Source organism: Mastomys coucha, unplaced genomic scaffold (genome assembly GCF_008632895.1).
Source record: "Mastomys coucha isolate ucsf_1 unplaced genomic scaffold, UCSF_Mcou_1 pScaffold7, whole genome shotgun sequence".
Lineage (NCBI taxonomy): Eukaryota > Metazoa > Chordata > Mammalia > Rodentia > Muridae > Mastomys > Mastomys coucha.
The window spans coordinates 19259435-19279037 of record NW_022196913.1 but is presented as its reverse complement, the minus strand read 5'-3'; the positions used below and the strand labels follow the sequence as shown (position 1 = coordinate 19279037).

Sequence of the window (19603 nt, the reverse complement as noted above, 5' to 3'; positions counted from 1 at the left end):
CCAGGTTGGCCTTGAACTCAGAAATCTACCTACCTCTGCCTCCCAAGTGCTGGGATTAAAGGCATGAGCCACCATGGCCTGGCTTCTGGATGACTCTTAAAAGCCATCCATTTCTTTTAAAAAAAATGTCACCTATTTCTTTTAGATTTTCCAACTTACTGAAGTACAGGACTTAAAATATATCTTTGTAGTATTCTGTGTTTCTTTCATGTTTCTTGTAATGTATCTTGGCTCATTTCTGACTCTATTAATTTGTGTCATCTCTTTCTCTTAGTTAATTAGGCCATAAAGTCTGTGCATACTAATTCCTCCTAGCTCTTTGTTATTGTTGTTGCTTCTGTCTTATGTGTGATACAGATTCCTTTATAGAAAAAAAGTTTGTGTAGCTATTAGCCATATATATGACCTAAATTTAAATTAATTGAATACTGATAAATATTCAAAGTATAATTTCTTGGTATTATCTGTGTTTCACTGTATTGTTGGTTTCTTGTGGTACTAGTAGCCATATTGGGAAGAGTAGACACAATAATTCCCAACACTGAATAAGCTGTTTGTGGTTAGTGTTGGTAATATATATATATCTTGTATACAATGTCTTCTTCATGAGAATAAATGTAGAACGTTTTTATTTGCTACTCTAGGCTTCAGCAAGAACAAAAAGAGCATTAAAAGATGAAAGATATCAATACCATCAAATGTTAGAGCTAAAGGAAGATAAAGACTATGCCAGACTTTTCATGGGTTTTCTGAACATTTCTTTGGTGAGTTATTTCAACATAGTTGTGATGGTTAGGAAACTGATAAGGGTGTTATAAATTTTAGGAAAATTAAGGTTGAGATAAAATATGCCAAATATTCAAGTAAATTTATGGATACTCTAATAGATAAATTAGCTGGTAGAATAAAGATACTATGTAATGAAAAAAGGAAATAAGTTTTCTTTTTAAATAAGAAGGTACAGAATCAGAATTTAGAAAACCTGTATATAGTATATAAACATTACCCAGGTCACTAAAGTATAATCTTATCAAGACTTAAGAAAGATATGTAAGATTGTGTAGAAGAAAAATTGATAACAATTCTAATGTAGTATCTCTCTTTTAACTCAGGCTCAATGAATTGCATTTCTGTGTTACAAACAGCTGAAGTGTATAATTGAAGAAAAATTTATGCAAAGGAGAAATTGCAACAGATTCTTTATACAGAAACAAATTTTCTGTAAGCTAAAAACCACAAATTTTTTTTAAATTTTAATAAGATAATTCCTTCTAAATTGAATAATTTAAAGATAATAGAAGCAATAGAAATAATAAATATTGCAGGTTTAGTAAAACTGGAATATACAACTATTCAAAACACACTAAAGATATTAAGTATATTAGGCAGCTGGAAAAGTACTTTTAAACTGAAAGATGGATTTGAAAATACAGGAAAAATGAATATGTGGGTTGAGAAGGGTACGGCAAATATGAAATAATTTAAAGATCATGAAAATTACTTCTGCTTTTAGGCAAAAAGAAATAATAGGGATCATATTTCTTTCTTCTTTTTTACTTGAGACCATTTTAAAATACAAAATTTAAGAATAATGAGACATATGAAGTGGTAGGAATTAAGAACATTGATTCCTGAAATTAAAGAAACTGTCATGATTTCCAAGTCATGACATGGAGAAGAATATATAAGTAGAGCCAAGTAGTATAATAACAGGGGGGTGGAGAAAGAGAGAGGCGGGGAGGAAGGGAGAGAAAGAGAGAAAGAGAAAGAGAGAGAAAGAGAGAGAAAGAGAGAGAGAGATACACAAAGGGAAAACTTCAAGTATTCAGCTGAGTGTCCATCAGTCCATGCACAGAAATGAAATACCCTGCCAGGCAGTGGTGGTGCATGCCTTTATTCCCAGCACTTGGGAAGCAGAGGTAAGCAGATTTCTGAGTTCAAGGCCAGCCTGATCTCAGAGTGAGTTCCAGGATAACCAGGACTATACACAGAAGCCCTGTCTCTAAAAACTAAACAAAACAAAAACAAAAATCAAAAAAAAAAAACAAACAAATAAAAGAGAAATGAGATACCCAATAAGGAAAAAAAGCAACATAAAAGGAGAAGAAATAAAGTATCTGGCCAGGATAATACCTTTTCTCACATGTATGTCTCATTAGTGGAATGGCTATTTAACAAATCTAATCAACAATATCTCCTAAATCCAATATTTTTCTAGTAAATTATGTTTCCTTCAGATAGTCATGATAAAAACACACACACAAAATCTGCATTCTAGAAGGCAAAATTCATCCTGTCTCTAATTCAATTTCAAGGAGGCAGTTTTAATGCCTCCTTAAGGAGATAGTCAATTGTGGTCAAACTAGAAGTCAAGGTCAACAAAATGACTATAATCCATTTCTTCAACACATTAAGTAGAGTAATGCAGTATACAAAAACAAAAATGCCAACTCTACTTCCTAGAAGTAAAAATATTGTCCCTGTAAGAAAAACAGAGAGAAACATGAACAAAGAAAACTAGTCAATTTCTTGTTAATGCTGTAAAGTGTGTACAATAGATCCTAGAATCATCATAAATCCAGAGTTTATCAAAATAAATAAGAGTACATCAAGACACACCAGACATAAGATGATCAACATCAATCTTGAAGAGAAAAACCTTTAAAACTACAAGGGACAGAAGGCAAAGAAATGTCAGACAGCATACAAGGAACAAAGGATGAGAGCTTAAAGCAATAGCTTTCTAAAGGACTGAAATAAAAAAATAGCCTTGAAAATAAAGACTAAATAAATAAATATTACAATAATCACCAGATACCAAACAAACAATTACTAAATGTCCATAAAGTCAAATCTTAGTCTATATCAGAAATAAAAATGGTGATCAAATATGTAGGAAGAAAGTTACAAATAAAATAATATATATTGAATAAGTCATGGAATGAAAAGAAGAGACATACTAAGATCATTGCTGTAACCCAAACCTTACAAATAAACACATTACATATAAGCAGTCCATATACACCAAAGCAGGAGACCTAATTATGTTACAAATATTAAAACACATACTTTAGGTAGGAAATAATATATTCTTCTAATCAAAATTGGTAAAACTTTCTATATTGGTTTCAGAGTAAGTTTTGAGCAAATAACATTGCAGCAAAGAAAAGAAGTCAATTTCATGAAGAAATTCCATACTATCCAGTAAAAAGATATGAAATATCTTTATGAATATAATGCTGTTTATTCAACCATAAAAGAATTTAAAGACAAGTACAGCAAAAGCTGATAGATCTTGAAGGTAAAATGGAATCCAAAAATAGAGTGCAATATTTTTGCCTCAGCAACAGAAAACAAATAGAAAGAATCCAAATAAGGATGTAGCTATGCAGAACTATAAGATACTTTCATGCAACAAAAGAACAATTCTTTTCAAGAACATACAGATTGACAGTATTCTGGATTATAACACAGATTTCCATAAGCTTAAAAGAATTGAAATCATGCATTATGCTCTGTTAGCACTGCGAATTAGTCCTTAGAACTTCAGTGTTGCAGAGATACTGGAATGTTACAGGTAAACAGGCCAATTACCTTATCTTGAGCTAGCTTTAGCCCCACGATGAGCCATTAAATGTCCTTCTCTATGTCAAAATTAGCATCCTGTGATTAACAGATTAAAAGCCTTTTACATCTGTGAACTAATCAGGCCACTAGCTCCCACCAATCCAAAAAGCTAAGAATAGCATCAGGTAGCATCTTAAGCCTATGGAAAAGCTTCCTTCATCTTACTGTAACAATTTCTCTGATGTGATTTATAACTTTTATATACCCCTGAATTTCACTGCAAATTTCCCTGTAGCGAGGTTGCGTTTGAGGGTGATGATGAGGCCTGTGTGTATGGGAACAATATTATTGCCTACTATGTGAGCAAAGAGGAACTGCAGTACTCCAGAGGCAAGTCTCGGATGATTCAGTGGGGAAACTTTGCTGATAGTGATAAAACTCCTCCTGCCAGAATTTGTGTGTTCTCCACCTTAGGAATCACATATCATAACAAGCAGGTCACTGAAAATGCAGAGGAGGAAGAGAGGGGAATCACAGGACTGCTGAATGCTCACTTAAATGTAAAAACTTTTCTGGGAGTGAATGAGTGACACTGGCTGATATTATTGTTTTGTATTCCCTGTTGTGGCTCTGTAAACATGTCTTGGAGCTTTTTTGCCAGATTTTTCTCCAGTACCAACTGCCGATTCCTCAACTACACTCACCAGCCCCAGTTCAGAGATGAAGTGGTTTGAGAACGTGTTCTGTTTAGATTTTAAGAAGTTTTCAGAGAGCCAGCCTAAAATGGATACCACATGTAAAGAAAATGGTTCATGTGAAGAGAAACAGAAGATGCAGGCAGAGCAGAAAGGAAAAAGGCTGAGGTCCCAGCTACAGAGGACAGTGAATTTTAATAGGAACTGGGTATTGATATCAAGGCCAAGGACTTTTAGGCTCACTTGCTCTGGTAGTTTAAGTAGGTATGGCCTTCACAGTCTCATGGGTCTGAATGCTTGGCCCATAGGGAGAGGCACTCTTAGGAGGTTTGGCCTTGTTGGAGTACATGTGATCTTATTGGAGGCCTTCTGCTGCCTCTAGATCAAGATGAAGAACTTTCAGCTCCTTCTCCAGCATCATATCTGCCTGTATGCCGCCATAGTCACAACAGGAAAATAATGGACTAAACCTCTGAAAGTGTAAGCTAGCCCTAATAAATGTTTTCCTTTGTAAGAATTGGTGTGATCATGTCTTTTCACACCAATAAAATCCAAACTAAGACACCTGTCCAAGTGTACCTTTATGTTCTGTGAGTTTGAGGGTAAGTGCTCTAATGAGGACATCTTCTTTGTAGCACTTCTGTATTTTGTTGAGAACGATTGAAATGATGAGTCATCCCTATGGTGTGCTGGGGTTCCATTTCCCTAAAGAGCTCACTCAGACCTTCATTATTTGCAGCCTCATCACTTGAATATTCCAACTATTGGACAAATTGGGTAAGAATATGTTTTCCAGTGTTATCTTGTTTATAGCCAAGAACAGAAGCTTCATTTCTAGATTTAACTTGTTTGATGGCAAGAGATTGCCATTCTGATGCATCAAGATTGTCAGGCAGACCAAAAGTTGTGTACATGGTGGAAACTGTATTGTGGTATCCAGGAGGCAAGATTCTGGCTTGAGAGTACTTTTTTAGGGGAGGAGACCTTCAAGCAATTAAGCAAAGCCTTCAATCAAGGCAAAACGTTCAGTCTTCAAGAGAACATCTCTTGCCATGACCCAACTGCCTACACTCACCCCTCAAATAGATGAGTCAGTCAAGGGAACTAAATTTTGAAAAAGTAATTTCTGATTTAATTTTACTATAGTGTTGATACAACAAAACAAAACAACACCATGTTCACCTTAAAGGGACAAAAAGTCTATCTGAACCATTTTGAATGGCTTAGCCAAAGTAGAAGAGTATGATGATGTCAGAACCCAGCTGTACAGAGCATATGTGAGGGCCTTGAAGATCCTATGGTTTTCAAGATAAGTACAGAGTCCTAGCCACCATGGTGCTACAAAGAGAAAGTCAGTAGGGCTGTTACTCATCCAGAAATTCCTGCAAATTCATGTTCTTTAAACAAATTAACTGCTGTTACTCATATAGTTATATATATCTATGTGTGTATATATCTATATGTAGATTCACAAATATAGAAATCCAACCTTCACAGTCTCTGTAATATTACTTGTATGTGTATTATCAGGAACGATTATTCTGATACATTCTGATATCTAAGGCTCAGGCATTGCAAGAGGAAGTGAAAGACTGCAAGGTCCAGTAGGATCATAGTGTTTGCTAACACTGTGCTATCTTAGAAATCTTAGAAATCTTAGAAGCTATAGTCATAAAGTCTCAAGAATGCAACTCACTAAACCTGAGCTGAACAAGGACAACAGACATTGCAAACAAGAGCAGGGAAAGCCTAGGAATCCCTCAGTCCTACAGTGAGAATGGCAGGAAACCAAGGAGTGCTAGAAGAAGGAGAGATAGGGAAGAGCGCAACAATTGCCTATCCAGTACCAAATTACCTATCCAGTATCCAGGCCAGCCCTGAAATTCTCAATAAAAAAAAAAACTTTAATTTTTCTATAAATATTTATAAATGAAACAATTTACTTCTAAATAATCTTTGAGTCAAAGCAAGATTTTAAAAGCCTTTAGAACAAAATGAAGTAAAAGTACAATATTTAGAACTTTATAGATTATTGCTAAGGCAATATTTAAGAAGGAATTGCACTAAATACATATATTAATAAAGAAGAAAATTCTTAAGTCAATGAACAATGCACATTAAGATATATATATGTATATATATTACTATGTATATGTGTGTGTAAATGTGTGTATGTAACAACATTAATAAAAGAAAAGGATGCCAACAATTTAATGAGGACCAAAAGGCATGCAAGGGGTTGGAATGAGAGGACATAGGAAGGTGGGGTTTAAAGGGTTCAAAGACGGATAAGAGAGAAGGGAGTGATGTAATTATACTTCATTTATAATTTAAAAGAAAAAGACTATAAAATGAACACAGATAATTTAAAGTAGAAAGGGAGATAAAAAAGCAGCACCACACTAGAGAAGAGCAATGGTTATTTTATATTATAGTCCACAATTATAAACATCTAACTAGTCTCATCAGGGGAAAAGGTGAAAAAAACAAATTACCAAGAGCAGGTATATGAAAAGTGACCCTTCTCAGTGACACTTATACCTTGGGAAGAGGGTAAACAACAGCTGTATAATTGGACTTATGACCTATTCAGTTATTATTCCTATAACTGTATGTCTAATCAACTTCCTCTGGCTAGTGAGGCTATGTATCCTAGTGAAGATGCTGTTGCCACGTTCCTAAACCAGTTAATTCTTAACTGCATTTTAAACACATAAATCCATAGATGAGTGAAGCTTTTCCCCCCTCATCTAAGAAGCTTCAGATGTAGACTAGGACAGAAAGTAACAACTGTCACTATCTGAGAATAATGTGGTGTGCAGCTTCATTTGATACACCTACAATATGCCCCTTACACATAAGGCTTAGGGAATATTGTAGAAGAGGATGTAGAAGGATTGTAAGAGCCAGAGGACTAGGACATTTTCTGCAAAATCCTGTCTTCTATATATTACAGGAGTTGGCATGCATGAATTCTTCACAATATGATCACGTAAACAAGACATGTACAATAACATCAGTGGACATGCAAGGTTTCACCCTCAAATGAAAATCTATAGACAACTAATGGTTGTTAAGAGAGGGAGAATTAGTTTGTACCAGTGATGAGCTTCAGATGGGTTATCCAATTCCAACTAGTCAGCCCTAAACACATGTACTTATGAGCAACATCAGAAAGATTTAGCACACTTTATTTATATATGGACATGTATTCATGTATATGTTATGTTGTGTGGTTTTAGAATAATAATTAAAGAAGGAGTGATAAATTTTAGAGGGAGTAGGGAGAACATGAGAGGAATTAAGTTGGGAAAGGTGAGGTGATAAAGATGTAATATAGTATTTGTGCATTACATTCTCAAAGGCCAATGAGTTAGTTGTAAACCAAAAGGAAAATGAAAACAACAAAAACAAATAAAACCCAAAACTCCAAGAAAACAAACAATCTAATTAAAAAGTAGGTTTTGCAACTGATCAGAGAGTTCCAAAGAAAAGAACTACAAATAGCTACATTTTTTTAAAAAAAAAGCAGGATTCCCTTAGCATTCAGAAAGATGCAAATTAAAATTCCTTTAAGGTTCCACCTTACTCAAGTCATAATGATTGGGATTAAGAAAATAAAGACAACAAATGCTGTTGAACTAGGGAACTGTCATGCACTGTTGGTGAGACAACAAGTTGGTGAAGTCATTATGGAAACCAGTGTGATAATTCCCAAGAACACTAGTAAAAGACTCATTGTATGAACTAATTTTACTACTTTCTGGTTATATAAAGGACAAAGGACCCCATTTCCTGATACAGACATACACAGTCAACCACGCTCATAGCAACTTTATTCACAATAATTAAGACTTGTAAGGAGCCTTACATCCAATAATCTTGAAAGCTGACTGACTGAGGGACTCTAAACATAGAAAGATAAATGTCTGATATGTGGACCTTAACATCAAATCTTATGATTTGCATGTTTAATTTGCAGTATACCTATAGTAAACAAAAAACTAGAAAATAACTGTCAGTGGGGGGAAGGGGAAGATGGATCCTAAGAATGGAGAACAGTAGAAACTAAGTGATATGAAGTGGAAAGGAGGAATATTGGTTTATATGTATATAGATATATATGTATAAACACATATATACATATGTGTGTGTGTGTGTGTGTGTGTGTGTGTGTGTGTCTGGAGATGTATGTGAGATTAGATCAGAAGAAGGGAGGGATAATTAACACTAAGGATGTTTTAAAAGCAATATGGAAAATTTGTAAACTTCTTTTTTTTCTTTTTCACACTTATTTTTATTTTTTTCATTTTTTCTCCCCCACCCACCCACTCCCATCCTCCCACCCTGACATTCTCCTACACTGGGGCATGGAAACATACTCAGGACCAAGGGTGTTTTCTCCCACTGATGTCCAACAAGGCCATCCTCTGCCACATATATGGTCAGCTTCGTGGGTGGCTCCATGTGTATTCCTTGGTTGTTGGTCTAGTCCCCAGGAGCTCTGGAGGGTCTGGCCTGTTGACACTGTTGCTCCCTCCATGGAGCTGCAAACTCCTTTAGCTCCTTCAGTCCCTTTTCCAATTCTTCCACTGGGGACCCCCGAGCTCAGTTGAATGGTTGGCTGAGGGCTTCCACCTCTATATTTGTCAGGTTCTGGCAGATCCTCTCAGGTGATAGCCATATCAGACTTCCATCAGCAAGCACCTCCCAGCATCCACAATAACATCCAGGTTTGGTAGCTGTTTGATGGATCCCCAGGTGGGGCAGTCTCTGGATAGCCTTTCCTTCATTCTCTGTTCCATACTTTGTCTCCATATTTCCTCCTGAGAGTATTTTGTTCACCCTTCTAAAAAGCACTGAAGCATCCACACTTTTGGTCTTCCTTCTACTTAGGTTTCATATGGTCTATGAGTTGAATCTTGGGTATTCCAAGCTTTTGGGCTAATAGTCACTTATCAGTCATTACATACCATGTTTGTTCCTTTGTGACTGAGTCACCTTACTCAAGATGATATTCTTAAGTTCCATCCATTTTCGCAAGAATTTCATGAAGTCATTGTTTTTACTAGCTAAGTAGTATTCCACTGTGTAAATGTACCATGTTTTCTGTATATTCCTCTGTTGAGGGACGACATCTGGGTTCTTTCCAGCATCTGGCTATTATAAATATGGCTGCTATAAAGATAGTGGAGCATGTGTCCTTATTACATGTTGAATATACATATATGTGTTCCTGCCCTGGGTGTGTGTGTGTGTGTGTGTGTGTGTGTGTGTGTGTAGTTTAAAGGAGTTTCACAAGGGATTTTAATCAGTTTAGAAGCCATAGGTTACCAAACAAAAAGCACATTGCAGGTGAGTTGTAGATTCTTAACTTCCAAGTCAGTGGGATGTTTGCTGTGCTTCTATTCGTCCCCCTGGAACCAAAACTTTTAAGCCTAAATAGCATAAGTTTATAGAAACAGGAAGGAAAAAGTTTCCTAATGTGTCACTAGGGGTGACAGTGAGTGAAACCATTCTCCCTTCCCTCTGCAAAAAATAACTGATACCAATAATTGGTTCATGGGTTATTGCTGGGGCACACCTGATTGTGTTTTGGGGAGGACTGTATAAAGGCTTTGGAACTTTAGGTTAGACAAATATTGGGCTTTCATTGTTGATTGTGCTATTGTGGGAACTTAGAAGATAATGCTGAGAGCAGGTGATAGAGGCCTAGATTATGACATTTAAGAGGGAAGCAAAGACTCTACCAGTGCCATTTATGTGACATTTTGAATTAAAATTGCAAAAGTGAAATTTTTGGGAAGATTGATATTGGTCACCTAGGGCTGTGATTCAAAATCAAAGACCAGAATCATCAAGAGGAAATTTTCTGGAAGTGTTTCTCAGGGCCACAACACAGAATCTGGGGTCCAAATGGATGACAAAGCAATTCCTTCTACTGGCAGTCAAGCTTGATACTGTGTAAGAGTGCCCTATACTAGTTTTGAAAACATGAAGATGTCAGAAAGAGCACTGTAAGAGATGAGGTAAGGCCATTGATGACACTGTGAGAGACAAGTGGAGACTATGGATGACACTGCAGCCACAGTCAAAATGGAAGCCCCCGGATTAAAAAATGACCAGGGAGAAAAATTGAAGCTTGGCACCATGTGGAAGAGTCAGAATCTCTGAAGAAAGCCCAGAAGGAGTCATTGGTGAATGATCAGTAGAGACCACAGTATTTTGGAAATGTCAGTGCCATGGGAGAAGCATCAATGACAGCAGCAGCACTGAAGGGAAGCCAGTCTGGCCTTAGAAGATAAGCTATGTGTGCCAAAGAGGGAAGAACCTATGGGCAGAGCTGAACTGTGACTGTGGAGCCTAGATTATGAGATCACAGAAATGGCTGGACTCTGGCTTTGTTTTAATTTGAAAGTATCAGTGCCTTGATTCTTCCATTTTAGAATAAGAAAGTATTACTCTTTTTAAAACTATGCACCCACAGTTAAAAGCCTTTGGAGAAACTTTGAACTTTGAAAAAGGTTGGGATATTTTAAAAAGATTGAACTGTTAGGGTTTGAAAATTTGAAAACTCCAGGACTTTAAAAAGTTGGAGTGTGTTGGAGTATTGAGATATTGGCATTAATATGAGGCATAGAGGATAAAGAAAACAAAAGAGGGGTTATGGTTAATAGTGATGTATTGGTATAGCAAGCTGAAAGGGGGTTGACTGTCCTGGTTGGCTTCTGTCAGCTTGATACAAACTTAAGCATATCTAGGAAAAGGCAATCTTAATTGAGGAAAAAAAATAGTACATTGGATTGCCTCTAAGTAAGTCCTTTGGGCATTTTCTTGATTAATGATTATGCCAGAAGGTCCAGTCCATAGCTATGGGTTGTACCAACCATGGAAAAGTGGCCCTGAGTCTATCAGAAAACATTACAAGCAAGTCATGGGAAGTAGAAGCCTGTCAGCAGCATTTATCCATAGCTCTGCTTCACTTTCTGCATCCTGGGATACGCCTTGAGTTTCTGTCCTGACTTTCCTCAGTGCTAGAGTGTAAACTGACAGTTGTAAGAAGAAACACTTTCTCCCCAAGTGGCTTCTGATAAGAGAATTTTATCATAATAATAGAAACCTAAGACACTTATCCTAGACATCAGGATTAATTTTACACATACACACACACACACACACACACACACACACACCTCTTTAGTCTGCCACACTAATGTGTACTTATCATTTTCAAAAACAGGCCTTAAAATACCCCAAATATTTCCCTATCTCAGTGATTTTCCAGATGTTACTTCTATCTAAAACATTAGCAATAATGGTGTGTTTTAAAGAGGAAATATTTCTCATAGGTTTATGTATTTGAACATTGGGTCCCTAGTTGATGGAGTGGTTTGGGGATGTATGGAACTCTTAGGTTGCCTTGCTGAAGGAAGTATGTCATGTGGGCTTTGAGAATTTATAGTCTTATTCCACTTCTAGTTCACTCTTTTCTTTTTTTAACAGATGTGCTGGCAAAATGTGATCAGTCAGTTTCACTTTCTAGCTATATGTTGCCATGCCATCCCTACCTCTATAACTGTAATTCAAAATAAACTTTCTTTGTTGTTTATGGTTATGACATTTTATCATACCAACAGAAAAGTTAATAAATTGACTCATGAAAACCAATGCCTAGAATGCAAAGTGGAATGTTACCCCAAAAGTCACAGATTGCTTAACTTTTGCTATAAATAACTGAAGCAAGTCTGCACAAAAGCTTCCTTGATGATAGGACCAAGGTCTGGGAAAGAGAATTTTAGAGACTGTTATTGTTAGGGTTTCTATTACTGTGGTGAAACTCCAATGATAAAAAAGCAAGAGAGAAAAGAGCTTATTTGGCTTGCACTTCCACACTGCTGTTCCTTATTGAAGGAAGTCTGAACAGGAACTAAAACAGAGCAGAATCCTAGAGGTGGGAGATGAAGCTTCCCCTGGCATGCCCAATCTGCTTTTTTACAGAACACAGGACCAGCAACCAAGGGATGACAAAAACCCAACCAATATGAGAACTAAGACGCAAATGTGAAACTCTAAATAGTGTTACCTCTAATATTAAGATGTGACCATGAGCAGAGAGTTGTATATCAGAGTTCCATATGCACTAAACGTTACCCATCCCCAATGCTTTACCAGTTTCTAATTACTCACAATATTAATTAACTTGAACTGGGCTACATCTTTTTGAATAGAATTTGACTTAACCATAAACACAAAAACCTTGCTGAAGATTGAAATTAGCACTATAGGATGCAAACATGTCATCATGGCTCTAAATCTGATGCTGTAAATATTCTGTTAAGCTGGCTTTTCTCAGTCTCCCAGGACATCAAAACAAGAAAGGAAAAATGAAAAAGGATTGCAACAAATGGTATCTGACTCCCTTTCATGTTTCTGTGCTACCTATGGCACTGTTATGATCTACTGAAGATATTCACTATGATTTTTTTCCAAACTTTATTTGTGGACCCTCTACTGTTTTCCAAAGGAATGTGATGTCTTCCAAAGTTGGAATACAGCCCATTGCCACATATTGGTGGATTTTATTTGTAAGACCTGTTCTTGGTGCTGACTAATGTTGAAGGAAAATTAATGCTCTGTGCTGAAGAAACATGAAAGGGGAAGATGCTTGGGCCAGGTGCATTAGTTTTCCACTGCATCATAACATAGGACCTCAAGCTCAACAGTTTAGAGTAACAGGAATTTATTGCCTCACAGTTTTGATGGGTGAAGAATCTAGACATAGCTTAGCTAAGTTGTTTACTTATGACTATAGGATTCTATAATTAAGGGATTGCCTGATTTCCATCTTGAAGCCCTGCTAAAGAAGAATATACTCATGTTCTTGGTGTAATCAGTCCCTGGTGATTGGACTAAAGGCTGTGACCTCTTCATGTCTATCAGTTGGGCATACCTTAGCTAGTAAAGACATGGTGGTATGTGTTTCTTCTAAACCCAACTTTCTACTCTATCAGGCCAAAATCAGAAGTCTCTAAAACTTCATTAACTCAAGACATGAGTAAGAAATTATTTTTGCCTAACACCAGATGTATGACAATGTGCTCCTTCCTGTAAGAATATATAGAGAAGATTTTTTATATAAACAGGCTAAGGTAAGCACACATTTTCATACATTTTGATAAATGAAAAATGTTCTGGAACTAGAAAATTATGAATATACAATTTCATGAATATAATATAGTAAATGTGGAAAAATTGAATAGTAAAAGGATAAAGTTTCTGCTGTGCAAATTGTATTCAACAATAACAAAAATAGTCCCCAGGATAATAAAATTTCAGATATGCTAGGATTTTTATAATGTACTTTCATGAATCCCTTCTTAAGAAGCTACAAAAAAAAACATGCCTTAGGAAAACAGAGGATCCCACTAAAGGAGATCACAAACTCTGTGAAACCACAAAGACAGAAAACGTGTGCCAGGACAAGAGCTGTAGCTCTACTACAAAAATGAAGTTTACAGTGGTTCCAAAATTCCCTAAATGGGTGAGTGACAGGCAAAATTCCTAGAACAGCCAGTGATGGGTAAGTTCACTACAATAGCAGTGTTTCTAATTCTTCAGGTCTTTCATAGCTTAGAGAACTCCACTGAGAGTGAGGACTTTCTCTTCCTTTTAGAACCATCCAAAAAGTAGTTGTAGAACAGGAACTAGAGAAACTTTGCTTTCGGCATATGACCTTAATCACTTGAGGACTGTAGAACTTTATCCATAGATTAATATGGCAATTTTTTTACATTTCTTCTTTTAACATTATAAAATGAAGCATATTTGATCTTCAAAGGGATCAAGAAATATTCTGCCCATGATTTTCAGTAAAAACTACTTGTTTAAATGTTATTGGCAGAAACCGTTTTATAGCTAGGTGGGCTGAAAGAGCAGGCAAATACACATTATAGAAGAAAGTAAAAAAGATAATACCCACAGGATTGAACAAAATCCAACATTTGAAACAATACCTCAATTACGTGAAAGAATTCAAAATACAATTATAAAACACATTGGTTTTGCAACAAAGTTAGTGTATTTAGTGTCACTAAACCATGTGCGGAAAATGGCCAAGAGGTAACATTTATGCTATAAAACCATTACTTAAAAAATGTTCAAGTAATTGGTTAATTTTGGGCTGGAAATAAGTAATATTTCTGGTTGTTTTGTTTTAGTAAACCCCTCTGTTCCATTTAGGTTTATTAGAAATGTACATATGATATTTTGATAAAAATAAAATAATTAAGTTTTACATCAGGTAAAATTCAATTATGCCTCATGTAATGAGAACAATACATTATGAAACAAGCTTTATTGTGTTGTCATTCATATACTGCCTTATACTTAGGTGATACTGATCAAATGCTTGATGCAGGTTTTTGTGCAGTCAAGAGATGAGGTAAACATTATATATGAGACCACTGTGGACCTGCACAGTATTAATGTAGATGTAATATAGAGGTGTGTATGTGAATGTGCAATATGGATGCTGAATAGAAACACAATGTGTCATACTTACTAACCCTATTCTCAACCCGAGCCTTTGACAAAAGTGTTATATAACACAAAATGTCAAGTGATATCTTATCACATATGATACACATTTATTCCTGCACAGTAGCCAGCTCATGCTGAAACTGTTGATGCCATTGTAGTAATGTATACTGTTTAACAAAATATAAGTAAGACTCAGAAAAAAATCCATCAGGTACTAACAAAAATCTGGCTTCTCCTTGTGAGTAATTTTGAGTAGTAGGTGACACAGCAGAAATCCATGTTTTAGGAAGATTGAGAATGAAAGCAGGAAGGGTACGGAAAATCTGGAGACAGAGAACATATTAAGATCTACTACAGGAACCTAGCCATACATCATCATGATGAGTTATGTGTCAGAAGACTGTGTGGGACAACATTGGGGATTAAATACTAGAAACATTTCCAGGGTATGGAAGGGCTCTCTTTTTCGGCTGAAGCATGGTCACATGTTTTAAAAGCTATACTCAAAAACTATTTCTCCCTTCCAATGCAAGTTTGTGCCTTTACAATTCCTTCCAAAGTGCCACTCCATAGGAGTTGCCGCATGAGAACTACTCTGCGGGTGTTAGATGAAAGCAGCCAAAATCGGGTCTTTAATGACTGATGTTTTTAAGAAGTAGAGGGTAGGAGGAAGGGATAAATGAATCAGCTCTAACTGAGCATCCAATCCCAACCATGTCCCTAAGGCTTCTCAGTAGGTACCTAGAAGCATGGGTTTCCATGATAAACTATCTCTTAAGTCTTCAGGGCAGAACAAATACCTTCTCATTTGGTAGAAGATGCTTGCTCCCTGCCCAGCTCCGAACCATGGTGTACCACAGTCTCTCCTCAAGCAGTGCACTCAGCTGACATATTTCTCAGAGTCCAGTCCACCTTTCCAACTGCCCTTCATCATGCGGAACAGAGTTCTTTGTGGTTCTCAGTCTGATTGCTTTTGACTAATACCAGACAAGTCCTTGGAAGGTTTTGTGCTGTGCAGTACAGCTGTGGAGACGGCTCTTTGGGGGAAATCCAACTTGCTGAATCACTCATTTCCTGTTCTTGATCTGAGAAACTTCTATGTGATGTTTCCGTTTCCAAAAAAGAGCCATAATTTTGTAAGAAGCAACATTTTACATAATGCAGCTTTATGTGCCAGGGCATTAACACCAGATAATTCTGATGATGCCTAATCATTATAAGTGTTTTCATTGGAAACTTTCTGGTGTCCTAAGGATGCTGAATGTTACTGGGAGTATCCTCATTTCTGTTTATAACATGAAGTAGAAGACATTGCTCAGCTTGTCGGTAATAAGGCGGGAGAGGCTATTATTTGTAAAAATGTCAGAACAGTTTGCAAATAAAGCCTAGGACTCAGGAGTGTGGGTGTTGCGAATTCTCTGAGCACACTGCTATTTGATGCTGAAAGGCAAATGAGTCTATTTTCATTCCTTCTTTAGTGGATTCCCTGCCTTTCTCAGGGATCTTGGGAACTTCAGCTTTCTCGTTGTCTCTCCTAAAATTTGTCCTTGTTGGTAATCTTTCCCTTTGACTTCCTACCTGTTGTATCTGCTGCCTCTCTCCACTCTGCAGCAAAATAAATGTGGAAAGATAGGAGCTGCTCATAAATTTTTGAAAGTATCATTCACACAAGGTGGCACTTAAAAAGAGTAGAAGTAAGGGATACATGGCTGAAAACTGCCCAAGACTCCATTACTTTTTTTTTTTTTTGTAAAAGTTTTTGTCTTAATAATAGAGAAATTGATAAAAAACTGCTTTATGTTATGCTTTGAATTAATTGAACACTAGCAACTAAATGGAATGAATAAAATTGCTGGAGTATAGGTTTGGACAAATGGCCATAAATAGGGGATTCTGGTGGTATGAATTTGATTTTTCAGAAAAACTAAGCATTATTTTTTGACTTTTTTATTATTGGATATTTTATTTATTTATATTTCAAATGTTATCCCCTTGCCCCTACTTTTCTCCAGAAACCCCTATCCCATCCTCTCTTCAACTACTTCAATGAGGGAACTGACTCGCCCACTCACACACTTCCACCTCCCTACCCTAGCATTCCCCTACACTGGGGCATAGAGCCTTCACAAGACCAAGAGCCTCTCCACCCATTGATGACCAACAAGGCCATTCTCTGCTTCATGTGCAGCTGGAGCCATAGGTCCCTCCATGTGTACTCTTTGGTTGGTGGTTTAGTTCCTGAGAGCTCTGGGAGATCTGGTTGGTTGACACTGTTGCTCTTCCTATGGGGTTACAAACCACTTCAGCTCCTTCAGTCCTTTCTCTAACTCTTCTATTGGTGACCCCATACTCAGTCCAATGATTGGCTGCAAGCATCCACCTCTGTTTTTATTGGGCTCTGGTAGAGCCTCTCAGAAGACAGGTATATTAGGCTCTTGTCAGGAAGCACTTCTTGGGATCTGCAGTAGTGTCTGGGTTTGGTGTTTGTATATGGGATGAGTTCCCAGGTGGGGATGCCTCTGGATGGCCTTTCCTTCAGTCTCTGCTCCACACTTTGTCTCCGTATTTCAGCCCATGAGTGTTTTGTGCCCCCTTCTAAGAAGGACCAAAGCATCCACACTTTGGTCTTGCTTCTCGTGAATTGTATCTTGGGTATTATGAGTTTTTTTTTTAATCTGCATTTATTTTATGCTGAATTTATTCCTGTGCCATGAGTTTTTGTTTCTTCAGTTTCTTCTGAGATATCCTTTTCTTCTGTGCAACTCCTCTTCTGGCTTTGGAACAATCTTCCTTCTCAGTGAAGATCATCTCAATGTGGCAGGGGGAGCTCATGGATGGGTTAATCCCGCCATGAGCTCTGTAGGTTCATCGGTGCATCTTAGGTGCCTTGTTCACCTGGATGTTTTCAATTACTAGAGAATCTACGTCTAAACCCTTAAGTTCAGAATTACTCTCTGTATTTTTAAGCAAGTGCAGCAAAAACTCAGCACTCTTTTTTGGCCATCGGCCCTGTGTCCAGCCCTACTGTTTGGCCTGGGCACACCTACTGACTCCACCATACATACCTCCAGAATGGCACACATTGCTTCTTTAAAGGGACATCCTTCAGATACTTGGTAGCTTTGTGGATATGCATACCCTTGATAGACTAGACAGTTTCCCAGGTGTTCTTAAAGTGAACATGAAGGTTTGAACCTCTTGATTTGCATGCTTTTGTGGGGTTTTCTGGGTCAAGAGAGTAGCGAACCATCTTCACAGGTCATCTCTGGCCGCTTACAGGAAAAGGGTATTACGAGCTTTTAGGTTAGTATCCACTTATCAATGAGAGCATATCATGTGTGTTTTCTTTTTTTTTTTTTTTTTTTTTTTTCGTGACTGGGTTACCTACTCAGGATGATATTTTCTAGTTCTATACATTTGCATAAGAATTTCATGAAGGCATAGTTTTTAATAGCTGAGTAATAATCCATTGTGTAAATGTACCACATTTTCTGTATCCATTCCTCTGTTGAGGGACATCTGGGTTCTTTCCAGCTTCTAGCTATTATAAATAAGGCAGCTATGAACATAGTGGAGCATGTGTCCTTGTTATATTTTGGAGCATATTTTGGGTATATGCCTATAAGAGGTATAGCTGGGTCCCCAGGTTGTACTATTTCCAGTTATCTGAGGAACTGCCAGAATGATTTCCAGAGTATTTGTACGAGACTAGAATCCCACCAGGAATAGAAGAGTATTCCTGTTTCTCCACATCCTAGCCACCATCTGCTGTCACTTGAGTTTTTGAGATTAGCCATTCTAACCAGTGTAAGGCGGAATCTCAGGGTTGTTTTAATTTACATTTCTCTGATAACTAAGGATGTTGAATATTTCTTTATGTGCTTCTCAGCCATATGAGTTTCCTCAGTTGAGAATTCTTTGTTTAGCTCTGCACCCCATTATTTTAATATGGTTATTTGGTTCTCTGAAGACTAAGTTCTTGAGTTCTTTGTATATATTGGATATTAGCCCTCTATAAGATGTAGGGTTGTTAAAGATCTTTTCTCAATCTGTTGGTTGCCATTTTATCCAATTGACCGTGTCCTATGCCTTACAGAAGCTTTGCAGTTTTATGCGGTCCCATTTGTCAATTGTTGATCTTAGAGCATAAGCCATTGGTGATCTGTTCAGGAAATTTTTCCTAGTGCTAATATGATTGATGCTCTTCCCCACTTTCTCTTCTATTAGTTTCAGTGTATCTGGTTTTATGTGGAGGTCTTTGATCCACTCAGACTTGAACTTTGTACAAAGAGATAAGAATGGATCGATTTGCATTCTTCTACATGCTGACCTCCAGTTGAACCAGCACCATTGGTTGAAAATGCTGTCTTTTTTTCCACTTGGTTTTAGCTTCTTTGTAAAAGATCAAGTGACCATAGGTGTGTGGGTTCATTTCTCGGTCTTCAATTCTGTACCATTGATCTACCTGCCTGTCTCTATACCAATACAATGCAGTTTTTATCATTATTGCTCTGCAATACAACTTGAGGTCAGGGATGGTCAGGGATGGTCAGGGATGGTCAGGGATGGTCAGGGATGGTCAGGGATGGTCAGGGATGGTCAGGGATGGTCAGGGATGGTCAGGGACGGTGATTTCCTCAGAAGTTCTTTTATTGTTGTGAATAGTTTTTGCTATCCTGGGATTTTTATTATTCCAAATGAATTTGCAAATTGCTGTTTCTTATTCTTTGAAGAATTGAGTTGGAATTTGATGGGGGTCGCATTGAACCTGTAAAGTGAAGTCTTCAAGATGGCCATTTTTA

The 19603-nt window shown here is 37.2% G+C and overlaps 2 pseudogenes; one reads left to right on the top strand and one right to left on the bottom strand.

Annotated features, from left to right (window-relative positions):
* Positions 1 to 3827: 3827 nt before the first annotated feature.
* LOC116082613 lies at positions 3828 to 4460 on the top strand (annotated as a pseudogene).
* Positions 4461 to 17498: 13038 nt separating this feature from the next.
* On the bottom strand, positions 17499 to 18066 carry LOC116081914 (annotated as a pseudogene).
* Between the last annotated feature and the right edge of the window lie 1537 nt (positions 18067 to 19603).